The sequence below is a fragment of the Perissodus microlepis genome, chromosome 15, assembly GCF_051167445.1.
Source record: "Perissodus microlepis isolate ML-2025 ecotype Zambia chromosome 15, ASM5116744v1, whole genome shotgun sequence".
Classification (NCBI taxonomy): Eukaryota; Metazoa; Chordata; class Actinopteri; order Cichliformes; family Cichlidae; genus Perissodus; species Perissodus microlepis.
This window is the reverse complement of record NC_140475.1, coordinates 19,771,548-19,789,654: the sequence shown is the minus strand read 5'-3', so window position 1 is coordinate 19,789,654 and position 18,107 is coordinate 19,771,548. Positions and strand designations below refer to the sequence as shown.

At 39.2% G+C, this 18,107-nt stretch overlaps 1 protein-coding gene across 4 annotated transcripts in view; it reads right to left on the bottom strand.

The window, feature by feature from the left end:
- Window positions 1-16,728, bottom strand: part of ncoa1 (nuclear receptor coactivator 1) — a 95,488-nt gene extending 78,760 nt beyond the window's left edge. For 2 of the 4 annotated variants that reach the window (XM_084953815.1, XM_084953818.1), the window contains exon 1: window positions 15,804-16,728. The gene's annotated coding sequence lies outside the window, so the exon portion shown is untranslated. The remainder of the gene's footprint in view (window positions 1-15,803) is intronic. The other 2 variants (XM_084953817.1, XM_084953816.1) reach the window with 2 other exon arrangements.
- Window positions 16,729-18,107: the final 1,379 nt, after the last annotated feature.

The following is an 18,107-nucleotide window of genomic DNA, read 5'->3' as shown; positions in this document are numbered from 1 at the left end:
GAAGGCTTCTGAGTTCTGGGAGGTTTACAGCACAGTGTGCATTCAATGGCAGGCTTGCTATAGTCAGCTATGTCAGAAAGAACGGAATGGCTGTTGTACTCCTGAGCATGATGTATCACAAGAAAATAGTTGATGAAAATGCTAGAAAGGGGAAAAACATAATTTATCACATTGTACAATAAGACCAAAGAAGGTGTAGATACTATGGTTCAGATGGTTCGCGCCTACTCTACACCTGAAAAACATATAGGTGGCCTATGGTGCTGTGGTATAACTTGACATTGCCACCGTGAGTGCCTACACTTTTTTCCACTGCTCAGCACCTTGAATTCAAGAATTGTATGACCACTGCATAACAGGTCCTCCTCACTGAGCTCTCAAAGGAGCTTGCTGCACCACATATGAGAAGTTGAGTGAAAGATTGCCCCAACTGCAAACCCCAATCACTGAAGAAATAGGAAGGTGTGGGGTGACAAAAGCCACAACTCAGCTACAGAAAAAAAAGCAAACAGGGCCAACCAAAGACGGCAAGACTTCAGATCCAACTAATGAAGATCGTAAAGTCAGCAGCCGGTGTGGGGAATGCAAAAAAACCTCTGTGTAGCAACTACAGTCAGAAACAGGTGGTTTGTCACACCTATGTGCATGTACTGTATGTAAGGGGGAGCAAGCCAAAAAAAAATGAAAGAGGAATTGTCTGTATAATTGTTGTTTTAAAAATCTTACAAAAGTGAAAAATACAAAATGTTTCAAACATTAAATCATTCTTGACCAAAATGACAAAAGTGGGATAAAAACAAATCGATTTTAACACGGGTGGTTTTCGACCCACTTATGGAAGAGTGCAGGCTCCAGTCACTCATGCATCCGAGGGTTAAAGGACATCAGACAGAGGTCCTTTTTAGAGTAGCGGCTGACTGACATCAAAGACCTCCACAACAGCGAGCAAGTGGGTTGGGAAAGCAAACCTTAAACCAGATTGGTGTAAGGAAAATAAGGGAAGAGTGTAACAGTAAAATAATATGCATCTGAAAAACAAAAGGCAAAAACAAGGAAACAGCAGCATGTGTGTCAGGGGAAAACTTGAAATTTTAATTTTATTACGGCTGACCCATATGCGTCAAGGCTGAAACTGTTTCCATGGTAATCATGACATAAGAAACGGTAATCCTACAGTTTTTGTTATGCAACACATTAATTATAGAAGATTTTTTCCCAGACAAGGAAGTTTAATCCAGCACTGACACGGGTTACTGTAGCCACATGCAAGGCTTACAAGTTATAACTGCATTAAAAAGATGTTAATAAAGTCAAACATCTGGATACAGTCTAAGGTCATGGATAACTTTAAAGTGCCAAATATGACAAATCTGCAACACGTTTAGCAAATAACTGAAAACTGTAGCTGTCTTGCAACATGTCACACTGCAAACCAAAATTTATAATAAAACAAAGTTTTTGTTATTTCAATTTTATACATTAACAATATGGCAGGAATCCTCCTTTAATACGTACAGCCTGTCTGCCAATGTATACTGTGTTTTATTTACCATACTGAAATTTTATTTCTTTAATTCTACAGGGTTTTAAGTATTTATGAGTTCTTGTACATTTCGTCTGATTTTTTTCAGCCTAAACAGCTAAATCTGGTGCTTTAACATTATAGATTTGTAGAGCCTTTATTTTGAATAATAATTATTGGACAAATCCTGACATCCAATTTTAAATCCAAGACCAAACATCCATGATACCTGCCTCCCATTTTCTGGTACTATGTGGAGCTGGTGCAGGGAATACTTGGTTAAATTATGTTCATTTAGTGAAAAGTATAATGTTAAAAGCATTGTTATAAAAAATTAAATCAAATCAAAACTAAAAGTAGACGCGAAAAGACATTATAATGATTTAAAAAAAAAAAAAAAAAAAAAAACTACCTTGTGTGCTTCAGTGTTTCAGTTTTTGTCATGGTTTCAGATTTGTCAACACACCAAATGTGTTTATTGAAACTGGCACATCTATGTGACAGGAAGTGTTGTGTTTGTTTTGTGAAAACCTATCATGAACTTCTTGTGTGTCATTCCTAAACCAAAATGAAATAAAAAAAAAAAACAACACAAAAAACGACTTACATTTACAACACTTTAAGCTGAATTACTCTATAAGGACCACAACGTTTACTTAAAAACAAAAACTGAAGAACAGTGTGGAAACACCTGTGGCATAAAATATCTGTAGACCTCAAACTAGCACCAAATACCCGCATTGCACAACAACACAAAACAAGCGGACTTCCTTTTCTCTTAGTTCTTTGTTCACCTTTGTTAACTGCCACAGTCTAGACATTCATGCAAACGACACACTGCTATACAATAATTTTTTTTTTTTTCTTGTGACTCTTGAACTCTCGAGTACTGAAGTTTCCCAGGATGATTAATCAAAGACGCTTTTTCACACCAGTTAATACTGCCCCTAGTTTACTCCAAGCTGTTCTGAACTCCTGTGCTCTTTCACCTTGCCACATAGGTTTTTTCCTGAAGAAGATGACATCCATCAGTATCAATGGATGATATCACATAATGGCGTCACATAATTTTAAAGTTGGATAAATGTGTGACAAAGAGCTCAATAAGCTTGAATACAGACTGAATCATTTTCCACTTGTAATATTAGTTGGAAAATAATATTACTTGTAAATTCTTTGATTATCTAATTATGTAAAAATCAGCTCCAAGCTTCCTGACACTGAAACAAAGACCCACGATCAACATGACATCAATGAGCATGCCCCACTACAGTTCATTTTATTAACCTTAAATGCCGTCACTAATGATGTAAACAGTTTTTAAAATGACTTCCCTAATTAGTACAAACAAACAAACAACACTTGCAGTCATCGGTTTGTACAGTAAACATCATGAAGCTAAACTAAAGCAGCAAACTGCTGGTCAGCCACAAACTGCAGACTCACCTGTGAGGACGCGGTGGAGCATTTTATACATAGCAGGTATCAGTAGATCAGAAATAGAAAGGTGCAGACGAAAAATAATAATAATACTAATAAAAACTTTTTTTAAATTGCTCAACAGTAACAAAAAAAAAATCCACAACAGTTTCCCACAATTAGTCTGAAGTGCTTCACTCAAAAAAAGCAACTGTAGCCTTACATCCGTTTGTGAGTCACTCAGTCTGACTTAGTTGGTTTGTTGTGGGAAGTGAGTGAGAGAAGTAATCAAAGCAATAGAAAAGTGAACAGTGCCAGTCACTTTAGTCATAAAGTGGGCAAAAAGCTGAAGCTGCAGCACAACAGTTAGTACCTGCACCACAGAGTTTTCTGTTTAGCGCACATAAACAGAAAATGTTATGAAGAGTGGAAAGCGCTCCAATGGTGGGTGCATGTTAAAGCTGCAAAGGTACTGTTCATTTACAATCACATAAGAGGACGCCAATCGAACAGACTGTCTAACACTAACCTCGCTGGTCCGGATTTCTTTGTAGATGAACAATAGATGAATAGATCCCTTCTAAACCCGCAGCATATGGCATGAAAATCTTGTTGCATTATCTATTAACTATTTTTATTATCTATTCTAAACAGTATAAGTTTGCTAAGCACAAGTAGAGCCCCACTTTGGTCATTTTACTCGCAAAAAGGGTTAAAAAATTTCTCAGCCTTGAGGCAAACCTAAGTCCTAACTTAAATTACCAAGTGAACTTCTTGATTAAAAACGTTTGGCAGTCTCTCAAAACAAGGCCATTTAAAACCCAGGCACACGGACACCCTTATGCTTCACTTCACAAGAGGTGTTTAAACACCCATATGTTCATTACACACTGTTTGCTTCACATCTAAGGTGAGAAACCCGCAACTGTTAGGTGGATTACCAACAGTGTCCTCCAGACACGCTAACGTACCTGAGAAAAAAAGCTGCTCACTTTCTCTGTTTCCAGCATTGCCACTCAAACAGTTGTCATCAGAAAACACCAACTCGGATCCACTCAAATCAATCCACAAGGTAAAAACTGTTGGGTGACTCTTTTTATTGTAGCCTGACCTTGTTCAGAAAAACTGGGCCATTAGGGCTCGACTGTTAACTTGCTCGCCACTGCTACTCTCGTCACTCTATTTTCTCACCTACACTATTAATTTCTTCCTGTATGTGCTCGGATCCTTTCTCCTTCATTCCCTCCCACCCCTCAAATTCTCACTGTCTGCTGCTCAAGCCTTTCCCCCCCCCCCCTCAGGTGAGAATGTAGGCCATTGCTTTCTGTTTTAGCCACAGCAGCAGCTGAATACAGTACGCATGTATGTATGTATGTATGTATGTACGTAGGTTTGTGCCTGTGTGTGTGTTGCCGCCTCACAATGACTCAGAGCTCCAGACTTCAGGGACAAACCACAGACTACACCAACAGCCCATCTGTTGCAGTTTTGCAGAAACGAAATCTCCTGCACGTCCCATTGCATAATTTGATAGATGATCTGAAACGTGCTCTGAAAAGAAGTTTATTTTATCCACAAGCTCTGTTGTGTAATAACAACAACCTGCATGGAGTATGTAAACCAAGGCTCTCATACTGCATGCTGAAACTTGACTGGAAATGTAGATGTCACACCTCAGTAAGCGATTAACGCCAACAATACAGTACCTGAAATAAATAAACAAGAAACCTCAAGATGCGAACTGGAACTCTGCCAACAACATAATACCTTTTTATCCACTGCTGCTTTCTCATATCAAATGGATATGTATACATTTCTTAAGCACACAAAAGCAAGAACTGAGAAAGAACTGAAGTGCTATAATCGTTTTTTTTACTGCAACTGGCCGCAGGGAGAAGAGTTTAATGTCATGCAGTTATGTTTTGGGATGAGGGTTATTCAACATAAACTGAAGTTATAAATCTTATGGGAAAAAAAAAAAGTTCTGACCCCCAAGTATCCCATTTTTTTCTTTTTAGTTGCAGGTCATTAAAGTACACAAAGTTGTTCAGATTTGTTTTGTTTCCCTGTCAATTTTGAGCACTCATAGCTTCATAAATATTTACAATTTTCAGAGATGAAAAACATTTAAGCAACCTGATCAAAGTTGTAGCCACTCCAAGTCACAATCTAAAGCTGGTTTAACGTCTGTGATGTAGAAGAACAGAAACAAGCATTAGTACCCTATAGGGGAGAGTTTTGGTAATCGATTTTCAGACTAAAATCGATTTTAGCTTGAATAGAGCAATATCGATTCATTAAAATCCTGAATCGATTTTTAAATATAAATATATTTTGACAGAAATGCCAGAATCTCAGGTTAAAGCTCAAAAAAACTATTTCAAACAACCAGTTAATCCTGATGCATTTATTGGAGTTAGTTCGTGAATATTAAGCTGAAAGTGCTTAAGCATAGAACAATATACTGGCCGCCTCCTGTGCTAGCCCTCAGCCTCCTAGTAGACACAAATACATTATCAATTTGAAAATCGTACATCACAACATTCTCGGGCTATGGGATTCACAAGAATTTCATAAAACTTGACCAATAACCTTGAAGTCAAGGTCACTGAGAGTCAAACTCACAAGAATTTTAGTAAATACACCTATGGTGTCAATTTCAAACTCCTATGTTGCCTTGTTCTTGTGTCCACGCCGCCCACTCACCTGCCATCAGCCTTTTACGGCGGAGGAGGAAAAAGAGCACTTGTATGAAGGAGTGAATGATGCTTGTAGTAAGAAAGCGCTTTGTGTGCTCAAATGGCTCAAAAGTATATTATAAGTACCAGCCCATCTTGTTGAGTGAGAGCTCTCTGGAGGAAATCTAATCCCTGTAAAGAAAAAAGGATGTGCTTGATTTGAAACAAACAAAAAAAAGCAAGCTTTGTAGCAAAAATGAACGCAAAAGCCTGTAATGATTCAATTGCATCGGTAGTGTGCTGTTTATCGCTGAAGACTCGCAAGCTTCCTGGTCAGTTAGGGTCTTTCTGTGTATGCGTGGGTTTCCGTGTATTCTGGCGTCCTCTCATAGTCCAAAAACATAAAAGTTGGGTTAATCTGTGACTCTAAATTGGTCGGGGATATGAAGGAGATAAAGGGTTTAAAGATACCCTGTAGTAGCAGTGACTTCCAAGTTTATCTTTTAACTGTGTGACTTAGTGCGGTGACTAAACAAGTCATCACAGAACTACACTGGCCTCCCATTCGCTACAGTGTACTTCTGTGATGACTTGTTTAGTCACCGCACTAAGTCACACAGTAAAAAGATAAACTGGTTACAGAAAAGTAACCAGTACAATCTACAGCAAGATTTTACTGGTTACTTTTAAATTGCTCTACTTTGACCAGGAGTCTATATAAAGCTTTTGGGGTTCTGTGAAAGCACAGTCGTACTTTGATGAAATGCAAACATCCCATTCTCACAATGAAAATGCTGTCAGAAATAATTGATGTTGGCAGCTACAGTGGCAAGCTGGTTTAATATCGTGTTATTAAATTATCATGTATGTTATGGGTGTGTTGCCATTTGGTAATTAGCACTAACCACAAAGCACAGTGGTTGATGGGAATGCCACTACAGTTAAATTAAAAAATGCAATTCAATGATGGTGCTAGACAGAGGACGTTATTACAATGCCTCCTCAGGAAGACATGAACACCTTCACTAAAATCCAGCAGCCCACTACCACCTGGGTCTGTCTTAACTGCTGCATGCACCTACAGACATTTGCTGTACTTTAAAAATACATTTTAAAATTCAGCAACTGTGTGGCTACTATGTAGAAAAACTACAATACTTAGTTTTGCTTTACTAAAAGATGTCCGGGTGCCTCATAGCAAGAAGGTCCTGGGTTTTAACCCAGCCTGAAGCCTTTCAGTTTAAGGGAGTTTGCATGTTCTCCCCAGTGACTGTGTGGGTTCTCTCTGAGTACTCTGGCTTCCTCCCACAGTTCAAAGACATGCATGGGGTTAGGTTAGTTGGTGATTCTAAATTAGCCACTGGCGTGGTTGTCTGTCTGTGTATTAGTCCAGATTGGTGACCTGTTTAGCGTGTACCCTGCCCCTTGCACCATGACAGCTTACAGAAAAGGAAATGGACGAATGGAAAACATGAAATTTACTCTACTACTTAACATAGGTTCAGTAAATTAATATTTTTGTTTGTAATTAATTCTCACTTTTATTTATCAAAGTTAGGAAAGTTTTCCCAGTTCGCCCAAGTCTCTTCCTGACAGCGAGGAATACAGTTTATTAACTAAACACTGGTATCAGATTGACACTCTGACAGGTACTCAAAGCCGAGGCATCCATACTGAATAGGAACAGGAGTGTACCTAATTAAATGTCAGTACTCTCTGTCTGATTTTATGTTAAACACAAAGACAGACAAAGTAAAGAAGACTGAACTGAATCATCCATTAAACTACACATTATACATCAAAGCAGCTAAATATGGTTTATGTGCAAATTTTATGGAAATGCACAAACAAGATTCAGTCAGAGACTTCTGTTCCAATCTGCAGCTTTATGACACCACTAAACCCTGACTAATGTACACGCTGAGCCATAAGATCAGTGTGGCAGTCAGGTGACCCTCACTGATCTCTCTCAACAGAGCCCAATCATCATCAGGCATCTTTTTCTATGTGACCCAAAGTGAAAGCACACTGTGGCATTTTCTCAGGTTGGCTGCAGGTATCCTGGGGGCTTCAAAACAAACAGCATTAATTAGAGGAAGAAAGCTGTGACAGTGGCAGGCAGGCTGCAGCACTGCTGAGTGCTAAAATGGCTGCTTGTTCTCCATACAGACGCAGAGCTGAGTGTGGAGGAGGAGGAGGAGGGATCCCACTCCCAACAATATGCCTCAAACGTAGCTCATCCTTAGGTAGGCTTCATTGCTTGTGCCATAACGTAATAATGGAACTGGACAGAAAAACGGTATTAAATGCATATGATTATCCTCTTGTAAAATCAGCTGCTTACACATCTACAGTTTACATTAACTCTCTCTTTCAAATGTAATTACTGAGCTTTGGTATATCACCGCACGGCAGAGATCTAATAATTGTGTTTGTCCATGTTTTATTTAGTTTTCATGTATTCTTTTCAGCTGAGTTCCAGTTCGCTTCTTTGGATGAGTTTTCTACTCTCAGTGCATGTGTAGAGCAGGGCGATATGACCAAAAATATTTATCACGATATACATTTGAAATTTTGCGATAACGATATAACTGACGTAGAGCTAGGCGATAGAACGATAACAATATGTATTGCGAAATAACTTTTTCTCGATAGAAAAATGTAACTATTGCGATAGGCCTCACCGCTCTTGTCCTCTTAAAAAAAAAAAAAGAAGAACAGCCAATCCAAATTAAGTAGCGCAGAGCCGAACCAATCACAGCCGCAGCGTCACGTCACGTGACTTGTTACGTACAGCACAAGTGCCAAGCCGCACATGTGTATTTGTTTGGGAAGCAGCCAGCCGCCGTGCCGCCCGGATAATGGAGGAAATGAGTGTGCCGACTACAGAAAAATCAACCGAGAGCGTGACCGAAGGTTACCGAAGAGAAAACAGATGATGGTTCCAATGCCGGAGAGATTGTCAAACAGAAGAGCCATAGAAGTTCCGTAGTGTGAAGGTATTTCGGCTATTTCTGTCTGACAAAAAACAGAGTAGCGCACACTGTAAATTGTGCCGAAAGCAAGTCTGGAAATACAATAAACCGGTGCATGCTCAATCTCTGCCTGAAAGTGCTAATTCGTCATTCGGCTTTTGTCAGACTAAAGTAACTGTTAAAACTGTTTGAAAAGCTAAACTATACAACAAGGAGAGATTGAGAATTTCCTTTTAGTTCTCAGTTTATTTGATATTGACAAAAGTTAGTCAATTTTGTCTGTTCTTCTGTAAAACAAACTAAGATTTATTTTTAGAATTAATATTTTGTTTTTAAGTGGAATTGACAATTTAGTAGCCTGTTTTGTTTGTTCTATTTTGAAACTTAAACGCTTTAGTGGCTGCCTTTTGTGTAGTTTGCAATATTTGCCTTTATTTATCTGAAAAAGTCTCATGTTCCTTAAGTATATCTACCCTGTTGAACTTATTATGGGAAATAAATATTTAAATCAAAACAAGCTGCTGATTATTTCACATTTTACTTGTGAGCAAGGGCACATTTAAATCTTACAAATATAGTTATTTGGCTTATATCGTGATATATATCGTTATCGCCTGAAATGAAAAAAACATATCGTGATATGAAAAAATCTTATATTGCCCAGCTCTAAACTGACGATATAATTGACACTAGACAAAATACTTTACAACTCCTCAACTTTATTAGTGCAAAAAGAAAAAAAAAACATCAATGTATTTTCACTTAAACAAGCAGCTTTTTTTATGTGCATTAAAGTTATATAAAAAATTAACAGTGCAAATGTAAACTCCTTGCTGAAGGTTTAACCAAAAGGCATTTCCAGTGGAAATTGGCCGACATATCCTCAGCATAACCATGTATAATATCCACAAAACTTAAAAAGAGGTTATACACACACAATACGGTAATATTATGTTGAAGCACAGTTTGTATCACTCCGCGAGGCTCCTGACTACGGTAGCCGTAATGCTCCAACAATCCTTCAAGCGGTGCGGCTTCATAGCTTAGCAAAGTTGTACTAAAACATTTGACAGATTTTCGAGCGGCGCGTACGACATAAAATCGTTTTGAGGTCAGTAAACACAACCAGAATTCATACATAAGGCACACGGGATTATAAGGGGCACTGTCGATTTTCAGAAAAATCAAAGGATTGATTTTAAGTATGCCGTATTTTCCAAAAAACATGGTAATAACGACGGACCGCTAGCATGCGCTACCAAAAATAGTGCTTTGTTGTGTATCTGACGGACGAAAGCTAAACCAGTTCCACACCACTGAAGTTGCAGCATTTTTACAAACCACTTCTGGTTCATCTGTTTCATTCAACGATCCGCTTTCGCTCTTCTCATTCTGCATCGCCGCCATGTGTGTATGTAAACAAAGGCACTGCGCATGCGCGTTTTACCCATATTCTATCGCGATATTTCATTTTCTTATCGTTGCCCAATATTACACCGGTATTACCGTGAACGGTATGATATAGCCCAGCCCTATGCATGTGTTTATTAGTTTCAGTTTGTTTTTAATTAACAGAATATGGAGTGTATGTGTAGACCAGATTTAAGAAGTTCAGACCAGGTAATACAATACAACTGCATGACTCACAGGCATCCCAGTATCAATAAACACATGCACTCATGAACACATAGGCAAAATACGCCCCCATGGACCATTTCAACCTGACCCCTGACACTCTGAAAGTAAAACAAAGCAACCCTCACAAAAGTCAACAAATTGCAGTATTATGATAATAAATCTCCAGTCAAATAGCTCAAAACTGCAAACAAACATTTTCTCTTATGAACTACCACATCTTACAGACTTCAGGGCATTTGTACTTTGTATTTTAACATCTGACCTGATGCCATGTTTTGAGAGAAGCATGTCACCTGGCTCAAACAGGCTCTCCTCCAAACCGTTCATATTAAATGCTTTAAAAACCCCAACATAGCTAGATTTTCCCATTTAAATGCAGCTAGCCAAACAGCCACTTACTGCTACAGAGACAGACAGAACAGTGGACAGTATATCCTCGAGTACTTAACATAAAACTCATTGTTGCAGTCTGGGGCAGCACAAATGCGATCCCCTTAAACTGATTTTTAATTTTAGTGTCGTTATTTTCCTCTTCAGTATCAATGCTGTCTCTAGGTAGCTATAATAAACTAATCTAAGTCTATTAGCTGCAACCAACCAAGCACATGACACATGTTCCATGTTCCATACTGACAGAAGATGGCGCGAAATCCCTCTTCACAGACAGAGTTACATCTCTTTCAGTTTTTAAGAGCAGAGCTCAATGGTGTAAATTAGCCTTTATATGTATATCGTTTCATGTCCCCTATAAAGGTGTGGATGACTGGGCTGTTTATCTAATGGGCAGGAAAATCCATAGACTTCTGTTAAGCAAGTAACTCTCATCGATTGCCTTTACTGTACGTTTACTGTATGACCAACTGAGCTTATATGTCACCAAAAAGAGGTTCTCTTTAAACCAGGAAAAACAGTGGTTATTATCTATATCTTTTCTCTGCCTCTAAGCTGTAAACAAAGTCTATCCATTATTTAAATATTTGTTTTGATGTTTTTTGTTTGTTTTTCTTAAATGCTGCAAAACAATAATAGTGAAATTCGCTACTTCCAGTCTCGTTTTGTTTTGACAATCTTGTTGGGCTTAATGTGCTGCCATGCTGGTGCCACACTCACAGACCTCGAGCTGAATAACCGAGGCCTACGCTGAACTCTGTATACTTATCTGGGCTACATCTCGGTCAAATGAAGCCCAGTTACAATGCTTTCACTTAGAACAAGACAAAGTCTGCAGCAGCAATACTACACGTACTACACAAACAGATTAGCAGCTATCACTGAGCACACTCAAGCAAAAACAAAGCAGTCAATTGCTCCATGCATGATAAGAAAAATCAAATAATTTAACACGATAAAGGAGATTTTTTTTTCCCCTAAAAATACCTGCAAAAGCTTACAAAGATATTATTTTAGGATTTGGAGAAAAGTAATCTGACAAATACACCTTGGTAAGCATAAGATCTCAGGCTACAAGAAAAAAAACAGCTTAATTCTTAAAGCCTATGCATAATAAGCCGTTGAGTCACCGCAGCTGCTTTGCATTTTCTTGCATTTTGTGTCTGAACACAGTCAACTGGAAAACTTTAACTTGTTAACTTGGGATCTTGGGAAATATCCATTGCCTCCCCTGCATGTAAAACAGATTTACACACAAGGAGCAAAGCCCAATTCAGCCCTCTTATCACAGACTTCTGTTTACATATCAAAGACAGAACTCTTAAGGCACAATTTAGATGGCTGTTTAAACACCATTTGTCAGTTACCATTGCAATAAAAGGTCAAATTTCAAAGTATTAATAAAGTTCAAATAGAATTTATGAGCAGCCTATTGTAATCCTAATATTTAAGGTAATCAGTAAATGATCAGCAACATCAGCTTAGCCTTAAGGTTTATTCACCGTAAGAATATCCATTTGAAAATAAATAACTATCAAACAAGCTGCCTTCAGTTTTTTACTAGGGGTGTTAACAACATCCAAACAGATTAAACACGATATAAATGCAGCATCATATCACAGCTCCCCGTGTGAAACTGTGAATGCCTGGAAATGCGTGAAACTTTGGTGAAAATTGGAATAATCAGAGACAATTCTGGGAACAAGTTTAGTGGAAATACATCACAATAATTAACTGTTTGTATTTTGATCATAATTAAATTTCAAGCAAGTGTGAAGCTGTGCCCATGAAGACAAACCTGCAGCATCCCAAGGATCAGTTTGAATTAGAGTTCAACGTACAGCTGACCCCTCGTAGAATATATCAACTTGGCAGTATTTCCCCCCATTAAGCATATTATGTTTGAAGCTACTTAAAATCTATATTTTTAGCTGAAATGTCTTTGCTTTGTAGTCAAGTGTATGGAAGTCAAAGACTGCCAATTCAGTTTCCAAATGCGCACCTCTGTTCACAATGGTACTAAAGGCACAACCATTCAACAAAAAAAACCCAAAAAACAACAAAAAAAGGACAAATATGGTGAATTTAGTCTATTCTGTTAAACTGAAGCCTAATATGTGCTTTGTCTGTATGAGCAGCATGCAAAATTACCATCCACTATCCCTAAGCATTTTCCAATGTTTCAAACAGCCTTATGGAGAGGACAAGCGAGAAGTGCCATTCCCATTATCATTCCAATCCCATTAATTAATAAGTACAGAAACTGGCTTCAGTTCAGCTGGAGGCACAGCAGGGTCCTCTTGCAAGGAGTATAAGGAGCTAAATAGGTAAACTAATCATTTACACGTGCTTCTAGAAAAAAAACACCCCCACAGAGTATTGATAATGTGTCCAAACCAAAATAAAACAACACTTATGACCTTTGTTTTTTCCCAAAAAACACTAGAATTGATTATATGCATGATGACTGGTCAGTTAAGGATTTACGACAGGACACACTCCTTCAATGGCACCACTTTCCAAACAATAACTAAAAGCCAGAATTAATTAAAGGCAGTTAAACTACAACAGACCATGTGCGTATAGAAAGCAGCTGGTTGAAGGGGAAATTCTCTGCTTCTCACTTCATGTCTGAAACCAAAATACTGGATGCCGTAAAGCAGCTCATGGTGTTGTGACATCCCTAGTATTTAAGAAAAGTATTTCACAAAAAAATGTTTGCTTCATTAAATTTACATTTTTTGGGCTACAGCTCCATAGGACCCTATTCATCCTCATGATCTCACAAGAGCTCCACATGAAACCGAACTCCAAAGAGTTTAAGTTCTCAGCCTTGTGCCACATAATATTGGGTTAAGCTGTACTCTGAAGTGGAATTATAGTGCATGTCTATTTGCATGTTGTAACAATATGCACAGGTAAGACGCTGACTGGCGAAAAAGTTGACGGAGTTTACAATGAAGGGGAAGAACAACATCAGTGATTTAAAACTACATATGAAAAGCACATCAAACAGCTGAAGAGAACAGTTTTCACTGCTAGTCTTTTGACTTAAACACTTGGTTTAACACAAAGGACCAACTACAACACAAATACATGCAAGAGTAACCTAAATTACTGGCTGTTACACACATTTTTGAAACTGGACCTGATGACACCACACAGCTATAACCGACATTATAGACACTTTGAGGTTCTGCACAAGATTCAAGGCACAAGTTACAGGTAAACAAAGTAGAACCACTCAGGCTTCAGTGCTCACTTAGTTAAACTTTTCAAGTACTGGCACATTTCAGGCAATCAAAATGAATGAGAAGTCGATCAAGCATAGAAATAAGCATAACAAGCATTGAAAGTATAAATATGGGACCATCCACAGGGTAGTGAAATCCTATGATGAATGGCATGTCGACACGTTGATGTTTTGAAACCTGACATGAACAGCAAGGGTTAACGACTGTGATGCACTCGCCACTGAGAATACAATCCTATTTTCTGACTCTTTATTTGACTATAAAGTATAAAATTAACTTCTTTTAGTCAATATGAAACAAGCAACTGAACCAAGGAAATTTACCAGTAAAGTGCTTACTGAGGTCACAGAGCAAGGGAACTCAAGGCATTTAAACTTCTATATAAACATTAACATTTATAAGTCATTTGGAAACCAGTCACTCCCCTGTTGAAACCTTGAAACCTGACACTGGCACAAGCCAGTGTACTCCTACTGCTGGTCCCAAGGCCAGATTAATGAGGAGGAATATATCAGGAAAAGCCTCTGGTGTAAAATTATTTCTCAATTAAACACATGGACCATCAAGAATAAGACTGTCATGACGGATCGGTTGAGTCCCAGGGTTAACAACAACCACCTCCGGTGCTGTTGGCCAACACAATGCCAGTGAAAACTGTGCTGCTGTTGGCTAAAAACAAAGGGAGGACAGAGGGGGAAGGCATGTTAGGAGGCAGCGAGAGAGAAGGAAAAGCAGGAGTGTGGAAGTAAGAGTAGGGGCTGTATCAGTCACAGTCCTTACACTTAAAGGGTGAGACTTGGCTGATATGATGGATAGCAGGAAAGTAGGAATATTGTGCATGCAGTAGACCAGGTAAAACGGAAGCAAACTGTTCTACCACAGTGTAGACAGAGTTTTGGACAAGAGCAAAGAGAAGATTCATAGATGTACAGAAGGAGGACATGCAGATATATGACAGACAAGAAAAGAAGTCATCCCCTGTTGGTCATCGGAAAGAATGCAAGCTAAATAGTGAGAAAAAGTTTCCTCATGTTCAGTCACACAAATTTGCACATTTGCTCATGTCTGCAGCACATATACCTTCCACTCTCAGCCCTGAAAACAGAGCAATAGCTGTGTTATAATTGAAAATTATTATAGTTTACCTAACAGGGTAGTTCACAGTACCACATTTCATTTGGCACAACTTTAAACAGGCTGCTTTTCCTGACACAATCCATTTGTGTCCACAGCTGGAATTCAACCACCAACCTCTGTTTGCAAAGCAAATGTGTAAACAGAGATCAAGTATAAGGCAAAAATGATCGACTCCACCACCAACCCTCTTCCTATAGCCTCCATATTGGACTTATTCCCTCTGGAAAACGTGGATTTCGTGTGCACTGACGTGACACGAGTCCAAGGAAAGTTCATAGCCAGAAACAAAAATCAGTAGATTAAAGGGCTGTGACTATTTCAGGACCTGCCGTGACAGGCAGACATGTTTATATTGTCTATGCTAACATGCAGCTAGCCTGGCTAAGTGCTGCTGCTATGACAATGGATACCGCCAAATGTCGGACACGCCCACCATCAAAGCCTGTAAGCCACGCTGATTTGTGAATCCGGCCTGAATGAACCATAGCGACACCTTGAGGCCGGCTCTACCATATTACATAAGACCTGCCTGATCTCGTTTCTTTGCAGGTGGCGGGGGAGTGAAGGAGGAGGAGGAGGGGAAAAGGAGTGAAAGAAAAAGCTCCGCGGAGCCTTGCACGTTATAAATCCCGCTGGAGAAGATGGTGTCTGTGAAATTTAGTAACGTTATGTGGAAAAACCAAAAATGAGTCAGGCAAGTTTGGAGGCCCTGAGCACTCCCTGCGCTGCTGCAGCCACTTGAGTCAGGGTTTGTAGGGATGACATGTCATGCATTCACGGCGATGCTTACCTGTTCAGCCGCCCGTTCAGCTTGCAAACACTGAGACCTTGCTTCACGCTGGCTGATTAATTCCCAGGCAAACAAAAGAGTCAGTTTAGATTGTGTGCAAAGCAAGCCAGTTAGCTAACTTGGCTGACCAGCTTAACTTGCAGCTTGCTGGCGACCAGGATGGTCAGATGTCTGACTTTTTATCCACTCTCACTTTGCACAGATAAATCTGCGCTCAACTGTGGCCACCATGTTATAAACACACTCAGGTTAAGATGGGTGACCGGGGGAGTTGTATGTTAGCTGGCTCGCTATCAATTTAACGTCAGCTTATGTTGACAAACAAGCCTGCGTGCTTAAAATCACACACACACCACTCGGAGCCAGCTAACGCCAGGTTGCTAGCACGGTTAGCTTAGCCAGCTAAGTAGCTCCGCTAAATCCAAACCTCGCTCCGAAAATCCGCTCACCTCGCGTGCGACTTGTGTCCCGTCGGCAGCAGCAAACCGTAAGTAACTCCGAGAACCACTTGCGAAAGGTTTATGCGTTTCAATGACGGCGCACTTGCTTTTGCTAGCCCGAGTTATCGCTTTGGTCTCTGCTCTCCGCCATTTCCAATCGCTCAACACAAACAAACAGGGCTGCTCGTGCGCGCGGAGCGTCGAGGCGCGCTCACACCGAGGGCAGCGGGCAGACGCTTCCACAGTGCTGACAGAGGGGAGACCCGACTGTTGATTACATGTGATTAATGTGTCGCATGTGTCAGGGTGAATGTGCAGACATACAGCGTGTATTTAGCCACACCGCACAGAGTGACTGGAGGAGGGTGAGCACTGATGCTTTCTGGAAACTATTAGGCCTCCTAAATCCAGATGCCGTACACGCACTGTGCAAAATCCCTGATGTGTCATATATCTCGCCGGGGCGTTTTCAAGAAAACATGGTTTGGGAAGGGCAGGTAGAAAACATTGGGTCTCCTACAGAAAGCTGCACCAAGGCAAGAGAGTTCAAGCGTCATGGGATCTGGCAGTCACAAGTGATGGAAAGCTGGAGTGTGAGATAGATCTGCAGATTGGTACATGTCAGGATTCTCAAGCAGTCATCATGGCAAAGAGATGAGTCGGATCTGAAGTTGGCGTTTGCTCCAGCATTGATTTTCAGGTTCATGTGCAGCTCTGTGCTGTGTTTACAGAAAGTAGTACATTAAATACTTTGTACTTACACCAGTATAACTCTCCAGGTTAAGGAGGTGACCACTATGCTGCAAGCTGAGAATTTTGCCCTTCCCCTGTTCTCTTCCACCTTTCCTGATAACTCTCAAAGGTGAAAAAAATATTGGTGAAAATGCTAAAGTTTTATCATCAAAATGTACATAAAGTTTAACAGTCTTTATTCAAATTCATACATGCAATTTGAGTGAATCTTATATTTTGATTTATCAGTATGTACATCACTCTAATTGTTTTGAAATTAATTATGAATTTCTTATATACCGATATACGGTTTTATTTTAATAATATAACTTCACCAATTCAGTGTATTAGTGGAGTTATACAATTTGAAAAATAATAGGTAACTAAAGTTGGTATGCACGGTATACAGTACCAAGAACCATATCTGCATCCAAAATTGGGTGTAGTTGAAGTAGAAAGGTGTCGAATTACTTAAAATACAGGTACATTAAAACTGTACTCAACAGTTTACTCATAAAGCACCGTTTCAGCAAAAGAAAAAGTAATCTGAAGGTGTTTTATACTGTACAGAGAAAGACCCAATGAACAGACAGTCCCCTGAGCAAGCATTTGGCGATGAGTGGGAGGAAGAAAAAAAAAATCTGCAAACAGATTTACTATAAAAAAATGTCAGATTTAGAAAAGAATAAATACATAAATAAATTAGGCAGTTAAATTTATCAGAAGAAAAAATTGACAGTATTTTTCACACATTTACAGGGAAAAAAAACAGGCAAATTTATGAAAAAAATGGCAAATTTAAGAGATAAAATCAGGTCAATTTCTTAAAAAAAATTACCAAAAGAAATACTGAGATAAAAGCTGACAGTCAAGAAGAAATAAACACTATGTGACAAAAAAACTCTCAAATATATAAAGGAAAAGTAAGAAAACAGCATTTTAGTGAAGGAGCCATACAAAGTTAATCACTTATTTGAGCTCCACTAATCAATAACTGATCGTAAATGTTGCTAGAAAACAGCGACACGTTTTCTTTGTTATCATTGAGCTTATCAGCAAACTGCATTTCCAATCTGGACTCCACTGGTCACTAAAAGTGCAACAGGAACACAACACACGGCGTACACGTTCA